Source organism: Capra hircus, chromosome 1 (assembly GCF_001704415.2).
Source record: "Capra hircus breed San Clemente chromosome 1, ASM170441v1, whole genome shotgun sequence".
NCBI classification, from domain to species: Eukaryota; Metazoa; Chordata; class Mammalia; order Artiodactyla; family Bovidae; genus Capra; species Capra hircus.
Genome location: NC_030808.1, coordinates 8,603,862 through 8,615,180, shown reverse-complemented (window position 1 = coordinate 8,615,180; position 11,319 = coordinate 8,603,862). Strand labels below are relative to the sequence as shown.

Genomic DNA, 11,319 nt, shown 5'->3' with positions numbered 1-11,319 from the left:
CCCACACATATGTCCTTACTCACTTCAGTTTCTGGCACCCTGAGCTGGACCATTCAGCTCTCTACACCCCAATCCCTACTAGCCTATTTACTTACTTTACTGCACCCTATGTCCTACTTACTGGATGTATTATTAAATTGTTGAAGAAGGAGAGGAAGAGAAAGGGAAAACAACTCATTAGATTTTAAAATTAAATGTCAAACTTATAAAATATTTAAGTGACTCAGTATGTTATTAAAAAAGGATGAAGTGTATTCCTGGAAAGTTTTTTTTTTTTTGTATTAGTTATAAAAAGAGTGCTTGATGAAGACTCAGAAGACTAAGCTTTGTTCAGAAATTTAATTTCAACACCTGGAATAAGAAAGCCTTGATTAATAGCTTAAAGTTGGTGGAGTTGAGTGACCAATATAATTTCTACCAAGGATGAAGCTTTAGGACCTTCTTCTCTTCCTTTGGTCAAGATTCACTTAATCATCCTTTTTTTGTTGTTGTTTCAACAATTACTTTTTCATTTGTTACTGAGAACCGGTCCTGGATTTTGTGATCACGAAAGATTTGCTTTTCTGTACCATCAATGTTAATGCTCTTAAGTAATATTTTTTGGAGACGTTAATTCATTTCAGTGATTTTTTAAAACTATTCCCAGTCACAGAGCACCAAATACATTTTATATGAGGGATGGGAATCCACTTCCAAAAAATAGTAATGTAAAAGCTAATAAGATAAAAGCATAACAAAGTCAACATAGTCACACAGAAGCAAGTCATAGGGTGTCCATGGACCTACAGAGGGGCCCTAGTGTTAATACCATACCATGTGCTTGATCAGTGGTCACTTGTTTCCTGAGCATCAGCATGTCTCTAAGATTTGCTCCAGTCAATCAGGCAAATGCAGAATGCCATTAAAGTGATAAATTGGAACAGCCCACACAGAGTTGTTGCAGTCTGTCATGTCAGGTCCCACTTTAGAGAGATTTTTAACTTTATGGATCACTGATTTGATAAACCAAAATGAGTCCTTTAAAGCTCTCCTTTTTTATCAGGTTGCTGAACTTATCAGCATTGCATGCTCAATGAAACTCTCTTTCCTGGAGTCTGAACACCTCAGAGGTGACCGGTGTGTCTTCTTGATGGAGTGATGTATTTACTTGTTTCTGCTGTTCATTCCATGAAGGTGAGATTTCATGTTTGTCTCTTTTTTTTTGAGTAACATTGCTGAGAAATATGCTTCTACTTCACTCTGTGGAATTCTTGAAATGAGTTTTGAGGCATTCTCCATGGAAGTGTTAATACTTATGAGATAAAAGACCTGGAGCTGGAAGACCTAGATTTGAATTCTGACACTGGTACCTATTAGCAATGCCGTCTCAGTTTCCTTGTTTGTGAAAGTGGGTATTATCATTATCTCATAAAGTTTTTTCTGAGCCTCAATTATGCTGCAATTCATGGGGTCGCAAAGAGTCGGATGCGACTGAGCGACTGAACTGAACTGAAAAAAAAATTCAAGTTAAAGTCATTTCAGTACTTGAAAGGACCATGCAAATGTGAAGTATTGTAAGTATTTTGTGAAAAAATCATTTCTTTAAAGGTATAACAGTTCATTAAAGAAGAGTCCAAATGAAAGCAAAGTAATAAATAAAATTACCGTAAGAACTACTGAGAGAATTTGGGTTTTGCCAATCAAAATTTGTTTTCATATTTAGTAAATGCAAATATATTTACTCTTTAAATGTTTAACTAATACTATTGTAAATTTTTAAAAGTTTCAAGAATGTTCATTCCAAAAAGTCTTTGCCTTGTTTTGAAAGATTTAATTTCAAGGACAATATACCTACTTTTCCCCCAAATCAACTCTAAGCAATACATCTAATAGTATTAACGTTAAGTGCAGGTGTTGAGTCTTAGAATGAACTGAATAGCGGATCCAAGTCAGCTAGCATATATTCTAAGGCAGTGAAAATGAGGAACAATGATTTAGAGATTCAAAAAAAAAAAGTGGGGTCAGATGTTACTATTTGTGGGCCAATTGTTGTAACTCTTTCAGCCAATATGTGATAAAATTCTTCATCATGGGAAGACTGTATTGACCCCAGCAGAGTGGCAGACATGTATGTCCCTAAACAAACCTGATGTTATTAGACAAAATTAAGAAGTGTTTTGATTGTCATCATCCTAGATAAGGGGACTGTGAACTTTAGAGTGTCTCACTCATGATTTCCGGTTGTCATCAAGAAGACGGGCTTTATTTGAGTCTCCCTGAAACCAGGGCATGAGACAATATGTGGACACACATGGTTTACCTGGGAGTTGATCCCAGGAAGCAGGGGTGAGGGGGTGGGGAAGTGAGACACAATATGGGAGAAATGCCAAGTTACTGAGCTGGCTTCTTCTGTGGACAGTTGGTAATCAGTTTTACTGGAGACCTTTGAGAATTCCGTTAGGGATGTTCCAGTGAAGGACAGGGAGGCTGGCTCCATTAATTCATGTCTCCTGTTGGTTGGATACTTCCCAGATGGCTCAGTGGTCAAGAATCTGCCTGTCAATGCAGGAGACACAGATTTGATCCCTGGTTTAGGAAGATCTCCTGGAGAAGGGAATGGCAACCCACTCCAGTATTCTTGCCTGGAAAATCCCATGGATGAGGATCCTGGTAGGCTGTCGTCCAGGGGGTCACAAAGAGTCAGACAGGGCTGAGCACCTGAGCACACCTGTTGGTTGAGGGTTGCTCCTAGAGACGTATTTGCAGGATCCACTGCCAAGCTGTGCCTATTTGGGGTAGTTGGGGGCTTTAGAGTGACCTTAGAGAAAGCCCCAAATCTGAGCGGTGCTGCAGTGTGGCTTGAAATGGGATGCTGGTCAATTGCACAGTATCGTTCTTCACTGCTGTGTGAAAATCTGACGGGCCAGGTGATGTGGGCAAGTGTCTGCTATAAGGAAAAGAAAGCAGACCATATTAGAGAGGTCATTATCTAATTATTTATTACAGAGGCAAGATAATCTGGTAGTTGTAGTACCACAGGCTGCTTGGAGTGGGAAGTGAGCATTAAAGTTCTCTAGATATTCATCAGAAGAGAGAATGCTGTGATTCTTATGATTAATGTTGAGTATCTAAATGGATACATTTCTGTAATGGCTGAAGTCTTAACAGAGGTTCGTGACATTGTACAGGAGACAGGGATCAAGACCATCCCCAAGAAAAAGAAATGCAAAAAGGCAAAATGGCAGTCTGAGGAGGCCTTACAAATAGCTGTGAAAAAAAAAGAGAAGTGAAAAGCAAAGGAGAAAAGGGAAAATATACCCATTTGAATGCAGAGTTCCAAAGAATAGCAAGAAGAGATAAGAAAGCCTTCCTCAGTGTTCAATACAAAGAAATAGAGGAAAACAATAGAATGGGAAAGACTAGAGATCTCTTCAAGAAACTTAGAGATACCAAGGGAATATTTCATGCAAAGATGGGCTCAACAAAGGACAGAAATGGTAGGGACCAGACAGAAGCAGAAGATATTAAGAAGAGGTGGCAAGAATACACAGAAGAACCATACAAAAAAGATCTTCATGACCCAGATAATCACAATGGTGTGATCACTCACCTAGAGCCAGATATCCTGGAATGTGAAGTCAAGTGTGCCTTAGGAAGCATCATTATGAACAAAGCTAGGGGACGTGACGGAATTCCAGTTGAGCTATTTCAAATCCTGAAACGTGATGCTGTGAAAGTGCTGCACTCAATATGCCAGCAGATTTGGAAAACTCAGCAGTGGCCACAGGACTGGAAAAGGTCAGTTTTCATTCCAATCCCAAAAAGAGACAATGCCAAAGAATGTTCAAACTACCGCACAATTGCACTCACCTCACATGCTAGTAAAGTAATGCTCAAAATTCTCCATGCCAGGCTTCAGCAATACATGGACCATGAACTTCCAGATGTTCAAGCTGGCTTTAGAAAAGGCAGAGGAACCAGAGATCAAATTGCCAACATCTGCTGGATCATGGAAAAAGCAAGAGAGCTCCAGAAAAACATCTATTTCTGCTTTATTGACTATGCCGGAGCCTTTGATTGTGTGGATCACAATAAACTGGAAAATTCTGAAAGAGATGGGAATACCAGACCACCTGATCTGCCTCTTGAGAAATCTGTATGCAGGTCAGGAAGCAACAGTTAGAACTGGACATGGAATAACAGACTGTTTCCAATAGGAAAAGGAGTACGTCAAGGCTGTATATTGTCACCCTGCTTATTTAACTAATATGCAGAGTACATCATGAGAAACACTGGGCTGGAAGAAGCACAAGCTGAAATCAAGATTGCCGGGAGAAATATCAATAACTTCAGATATGCAGATGACACCACCCTTACGGGAGAAAGTAAAGAAGAACTAAAGAGCCTCTTGATGAAAGTGAAAGAGGAGAGTGAAAAAGCTGGCTTAAAGCTCAACATTCAGAAAACGAAGATCATGGCATCTGGTCCCATCACTTCATGGGAAATAGATGGGGAAACAGTGGAAACAATGTCCGACTTTATTTTTCTGGGCTCCAAAATCACTTCAGATGGTGACTGCAGCCATGAAATTAAACGACGCTTACTCCTTGGAAGGAAAGTTATGACCAACCTAGACAGCATATTCAAAAGCAGGGACATTACTTCATCAACAAAGGTCTGTCTAGTCAATGCTATGGTTTTTCCAGTAGTCATGTATGGATGTGGAAGTTGGACTGTGAAGAAAGCTGAGTGCTGAAGAATTGATGCTTTTGAACTGTGGTGTTGGAGAAGACTCTTGAGAGTGCCTTGGACTGCAAGGAGATCCAACCAGTCCATCCTAAAGGAGATCAGTCCTGGGTGTTCATTGGAAGGACTGATGCTGAAGCTGAAACTGCAATACTTTGACCACCTGATGTGAGGAGCCGACTCATCAGAAAAGACCCTGATGCTGGGAAAGATTGAGGGCAGAAGGAGAAGGGCGACAGAGGATGAGATGGTTGGATGGCATCGCCGACTCAGTGGAGATGGGTTTGAGTAAGCTCCGGGAGTTGGTGATGAACAGGGAGGCCTGGCGTTCTGCAGTCCATGGGGTTGCAAAGAGTCGAACATGACTGAGCTACTGAACTGAACTGAAATCTTACAAACTATTTTAGTTTGTAGGAAACTAATTTTCAGAAACACAAAGTCATATATTCTTAAGTTCATTAATCAATGTCTGATCTGTGATTTTGTTACCAAATGTGAGTCCATGTGCCTGACACATAGTGAGGTCACAGAAGCTGAGATGTCAGAGTTCGGAGCAGAGAAAGGCTTATTGTAGGGCCACGCAAGGAGAAGAGGTAGCTCATGCCCCAAACCCTCTGAGCTCCCCAAAGAGTTACAGCAAAGCATTTTTAAAGGCCAGGTGAGGGAGTGGCCTGGTTGGTTGGTGAAACTTCGTGCTGTTGAAATCATTTGTTTTTGCGGCTGCCCTGGTAGGTCAAGTCATGATGTTTCTGCAAACCTCCAGCAAAACAAATGCTGTTCTCTGTTGTGCAACTTTTTAATCTCTATATGAATGGAAAAGTATTACACCCGTAAAAGTCAGAGCCTTGAGAATGGACTATCCTGTATATTTCAGGCTATAGCAACATTCTTAACTGAAGCAAAAGCAACAGAATTCAGAGATTAAAGTAAAATCAGCAGATGCAATATGGAGTCACATTTGTTCTTCCCTGTTACAGTTTGGTGTCCCAGATGAACCTACCCTCAGACAGGGAGTCTCCTGTGCAAATGGCTGTTTTTCAGTGAAGGCTTCAGATGGAATGCCATATTGGAGATTTGGCTTAAGGCAGCCTCTTGGGGGCTTATTATTATGTTTCAAATTCTTATCATCCCAGAGAAACCCAAATCCCTGTAAACTGAAGGGTTATTAGTTTAATAAGCATTTCATTGAATCTGGGAGTTTGAGGGACCATCATCTAAGCTGCACCCTTTATCTTACAGAGGCTCACGGGAATTTCATCATTTACCTAATATCAGTTGTGAGTGGACAGGCTGGGACCAGAACCTGTCCTTCCTGGAATTCAGTTCAATATTCTGCAACAGCATGTCAGATAATATGCACTTGCCAATTTGCATAATCAATCCTTTGCATCACCCAGGGTTACTGTTGAAATATGTAGTGATACACTTCCTGACCTTTAGAATTTTAAATCACTGGGCTTAGTGAAATTCCCTAGACACCTTTAAGAACTTGTGAAAAGGAAAATGAATGCAGGCTTTTAGAATGTTTTGAATACCAAAAGCCAAAGCTGCACAAGTAAATGACAAGAGTTTAAAAAGAATGCCTTAACAGCTGGCTGAATAAATCAACCAAAGTTGAAATGTTCACTTAACTTGTCTGGAAGGAGGGTAACAGGTAAGCACTTTCACCTCTTGCCTCCTCAGCAAACCCAATGTGATGCATATTTTTTCATATGCACTTGTTATGTATAACTTAAAGCTAAACTTTGTCATCCAAGGAGACCCATGGTGTGGGATTCAGACTGCCATGTCTGGGTGGGCCTAGGGCCTTGCTGTCAAAGAAGCTTCTGAAACAAAATAATGTACCAGCCTCTGAAGCTATATTTCATGAAGGTACCTCATGACTTTGGCATATACTTTTGTTGCTGGGGATATAGGATTTCTGTTTCCTCCTGTTTAGGAACAGCCTGCCTGCCAATGTCTCATTGTGGCTAGCCAGCCAAGGGATTTTCCTGCTCCATTTGGGTAGGAAGAGAACTTCATTTTCCCTTAAACATCTTCTGTGAATCACTTGAGTCCTTGGAATGGTCCTTCTGAAGTATGGCAAGTGAAGAATTGATCCAAACCCTGGGTAGTGGGGAAAGATACAGATGCTAAGGACTGATGTTGAAACTGAAGCTCCAGTACTTTGACCACCTGATGTGAAGAGCCAACACATTGGAAAAGACCCTGATGCTGGGAAAGATTGAAGGCGGGAGGAGAAGGGGATGGCAGAGGATGAAATTGTTGGATAGCATCACCGACTCAATGGACATGAGTTTGAGCAAGCTCTGGGAGGTAGTGAAGGACAGAGAAGCCTGGCGTGCTGCAGTTTGTGAGATTGTGGGGAGTCGGACACAACTGAATGACTGAACAATAAGGTGCTCTGGGTAACTAGATCCAGATGTGGGGGCCCATGGCAGTGGGTGATGCCCAGGGCTGAGGGAGACCTATAGCTTCATTCAGAGCTGCCATTAGTGGCATTCAGAGTACATCCTGGCCTGCGCTTGAGGAGAAGGTATCATTAGGTAACAGTGCTCCGTGGACTTCTTCCTTCTGCCAGAGATGCCCTTTCCTGGCCAGAGGTCCTGGAGGGAAATGAACAATGAGAGATCCAGGACTGAGAGACCATGGAAACAGTGAAGACTGAGGTGGACTGTGCCCTGAAGACGTTAACAGACACTGGAGGGCACGATTTGTTAGAATACTCAGAGTGAAAATGCTTTGTATATGGACCCCTTATGTGTTAATTCAGTTCAGTTCAGTTCAGTCACTCAGTTGTGTCCAACTCTTTGTGGCCCCCGTGTTTTAGTTATAATTATTATTTTATAATTAACATCTGTGTCGATATTTATTGAATGAGAACAATGTATACGAATGATTAGGTAAGAGCTAGAATGAATGCTGAGTAATAAACTTAAAAAATACATTCATAATGGAAAATTTCAAGCATATTCAAAACGAGAGAGGAGTAGAATGAACTCCATGTACATCTCTCCAACAATTATGCAATTATCAGTCCTCAGCCAGTTTCATCTGACCTATATCCACTCTCCATCCTTTTATGAATTGTTTTGAAGCAAATCCCAGATATAATAGTTCATCTCTATGAAGCCTGTCTTTAATAGTTTTGATAGATTTTTTTCAAAGACCTATGGCTGATTCTTGTTGATGTTTGACAGAAAACAACAAAATTCTATAAAGCAATTAAAAAATTATTTTAAAAACCTAATTCTAATAAAATTGCTACACCTAAGATTTAATTCCTTAGCATCATAAATGTCCAGTGTTCAAAATTTACTAATTTCTCCATCATCAGTTTGTTTGAATAAAGATCCATATGAGACTCACACACTACAGGAGGCTGACATAGCCCTTAAGTCTTTTAATGAAAGAGACTCCTGGTCTCTTTCTCTTTTTTTCTGACCTCCTTGTTGTTATTTTAAAATCTAATTTGGTTTTAAAGCAAAGTATTGTTATTTAAATTTGTATGCCATTGTTACTGTGATTGGTTTGAATTAAAAACTGATTAAAGACAATTTAGGTGACATAAACTTTCAAACTGTGGTACTACAGAAGACTTTTGAGAGTCCTTTGTATAGCAAGGAGTTCAAACCAGTCGATCCTAAAGGAAATCAAACCTGAATATTTGTTGGAAGGACTGATGCTGAAGCTGAAGCTCCAATACTTTGGCCACTGATGGGAAGAGCCAACTCATTGGGAAAGGCCTTGTTTGCTGGGAAAGATGAGGTCAGGAAGAGAAGGGGACGGCAGAGGATGGGATGGTTGGATGGCATCACTAACTCAATGGACATGGGTTTGAGCAAACTCTGGGAGATACTGATGGACAGGGAGGCCTGACGTGCTGCAGTCATGGGGTTGCAAAGAGTCAGACATGACTTAGCCACTAAACAACAATAGCAGCAGGAAGTGAAAAAAACAGGGCTCTGTACCCTCTGTAAGTACACTGTTTGATGTTACAGCTGACATCCATGTGGGTATGGTGCAGTGATTCCTACAGCTGGTCTCTGACTGGCTGCAGCCTGAAAACACAGACTCCTAGTATCCTAGTTAGATACTTGGGAATCTGTATTTTACAGGGCTCCGTGGGTAATACTTAGAGCTATTCCTTTGGTAGTAAAATGAACCCTGCTTTGGTGTCAGAAAATCTGGCTTCAAGTTCTCACTCCTCACTCTTCATTAAAGCGTCAGATTTTTTTTAGCTCCCACTGTGTGCCAGACCATGAACTAGCTTCTGAACTGCTATAACAAGGAAATCGACAGTCATGCTTTGCACCCTAATGAGCTTGCACTCCAGAAGAGGCAGGCATGAATCAAAGAATCCTATTTATCAGTGTTCTTCATCCACTATGCCAGGTGCTAGAAAGAGGACACAAAATGCCATGAGAAGGGTCTGACTTAGTCAGCACGGGGTCAGTGGTTCACTTTTCCCTGAGAAAACGGCCTTCAACTGAAATCTTATCTGTGACGAGAGGGCAGGATGTCTGTCACTGGGGCACACAAGGTCAATATGGTTTAGAACTCCAGGAGAGAGGGTTGAGGTTGGGGAATTAACCCCTCAGGATCTGTTCTTCTGCAGACAAACAGCCAGAGGCTCTGGTTCTCTAGCCATCCTCCTTCTGCACTCAAATGTCTCACAAGTCTCTAAAACATCTTTCATGATTCTGTCAATTACACTGAAGCTCAAACAATGAGGCTGTTCATAGACCTTTCTTAAAGAGTGTTAGAATTTTGTTTGTGGTTCTTAAGGCTTCTCTCTATGCTGGTGGGACTGGTTAGTTATTTACAAAATGATATGCATAGCATGGGTTTGATCTCTGGTTCAGGAAGATCCCCTGGAGAAAGAAATGACCACCCACTGCAGTGTTCTTGTCTGGGAAATCCCATGGACGGGGAGCCTGGCGGGCTACAGTCCATGGGGCTGCAAAGAGTCGGACAAGACTGAGCGACTAAGCAAACAACAAATGCGTAGCAGACAGGAGCATCTGATTTCGTATCGCAGCTCCTTGACAGGTTTCCCATTTATTTCTTCTTCACCAGAGCCTGAGAGAGATGGATTATCACCGTATCCGTTGTACAGATGCAGAAGCAAAAGCTGAGACAGATGCGGAACCCCACTGTGGTCACAGTGAAAAACGGTGCAGTGGCCACCTGTAAGTCCGTGCAGCTGGGACCATTTATTACCACCACTGTGTGTGTTCTGAGCTCCAGATATATGCGTGTATATTGAAAATACACAATTCAGATCCACCGACTTCCCAGGGCCTGTCTCAATCCTAAAAGTGAGTTTCTATAGAAGATTCCCTATGTTTCTTCTTCCACTCTCCAAAGCCTCCTCCAAAGGTCTCCTCAGAAACCTGCAGCTCTCAGCCCAAGGCAAAGCAAAATGAATTGTCCTAAAGGTGCAAGTGATAGAAAGGTTAGGTGTTATTAAGAATTCTACACATTTGAGCTGGAATTTTGCTTTACCCCTGGATGGATCTTTTTTTCAATATGAACAACATTTCTACTCTTCCCCTTAGAGATTGCTGCTGAAATTGGACCACGTGGGGAGCCCTATAATAAGAAAGGCTTTTTTCTATGCATTGGGGACTGTAGGTGACAACATAGCATTGTTTATTTTAAAAGTTGCAAGACTGCTTACTTCCCTTTTGATATGTTTCTTCCTATCTTACTAATTTTATAGTGCATGCTGTTTCTAAGAGTCATTCCTTGGAATTTGAAAGACCTTGTGTAAGGAGATCAGCCCTGGGATTTCTTTGGAAGGAATGATGCTAAAGCTGAAACTCCAATACTTTGGCCACCTCATGCGAAGAGTTGACTCATTGGAAAAGACTCTGATGCTGGGAGGGATTGGGGGGCAGGAGGAGAAGGGGACGACAGAGGATGAGATAGCTGGATGGCATCACTGGCTCGATGGACGTGAGTCTGAGTGAACTCCGGGAGTTGGTGATGGACAGGAGGCCTGGCGTGCTGCAATTCATGAGGTCGCAAAGAGTTGGACATGGCTGAGCGACTGAACTGAACTGTGTAATAAAAAATTCCTGTTAAAATAGCATGCCGCCTTAAAAAATTAACCCTTTAGCATCCATTAAGGCTTAAGTGTTAAATCATAACCATGAAGTGTGATGGCTAAATGCCTAAATGATTTATTACGAAGAAGCCAAAGGCTTCTAGATATGAAGGAATCCAGGGACAGAGCCAAAGTTTGAATGATTCTAATGGTGCAAAAATATCAATAAATTTTTGGATATCCCTCTCTTTCCCTTTATCTATCCTACTCGCTAGTATTTGTTGATATATTTAAGTGTTAATCATGTCAGATACTATAAAGTCATCAAGGATAGTATAAAATATAGTAACTCTCTTCTGCCTTTTTAGAGCTTTTGTGGAAAAACTGGTTTTCTCAGTTTTTCCCTGAGAATTTTGCTTGGCTATTGTGTCTAATGCTGCAGTTGTTGGTCCAAGTGGGAATAATGCCATGGGACCTCATTTTAATCAAGTAATATTTTTTAAAATATCATCCTTATCTTTGATTTTGGTCATATGTTTTAT

At 41.1% G+C, this 11,319-nt stretch overlaps 1 long non-coding RNA gene across 1 annotated transcript; it reads left to right on the top strand.

Annotated features, from left to right (window-relative positions):
- Nucleotides 331–11,115, top strand: LOC106503722. The gene is made up of 3 exons (XR_001297456.2): nucleotides 331–1,173; nucleotides 9,805–10,046; nucleotides 10,451–11,115. It is a non-coding gene; the product is annotated as an uncharacterized LOC106503722 (long non-coding RNA).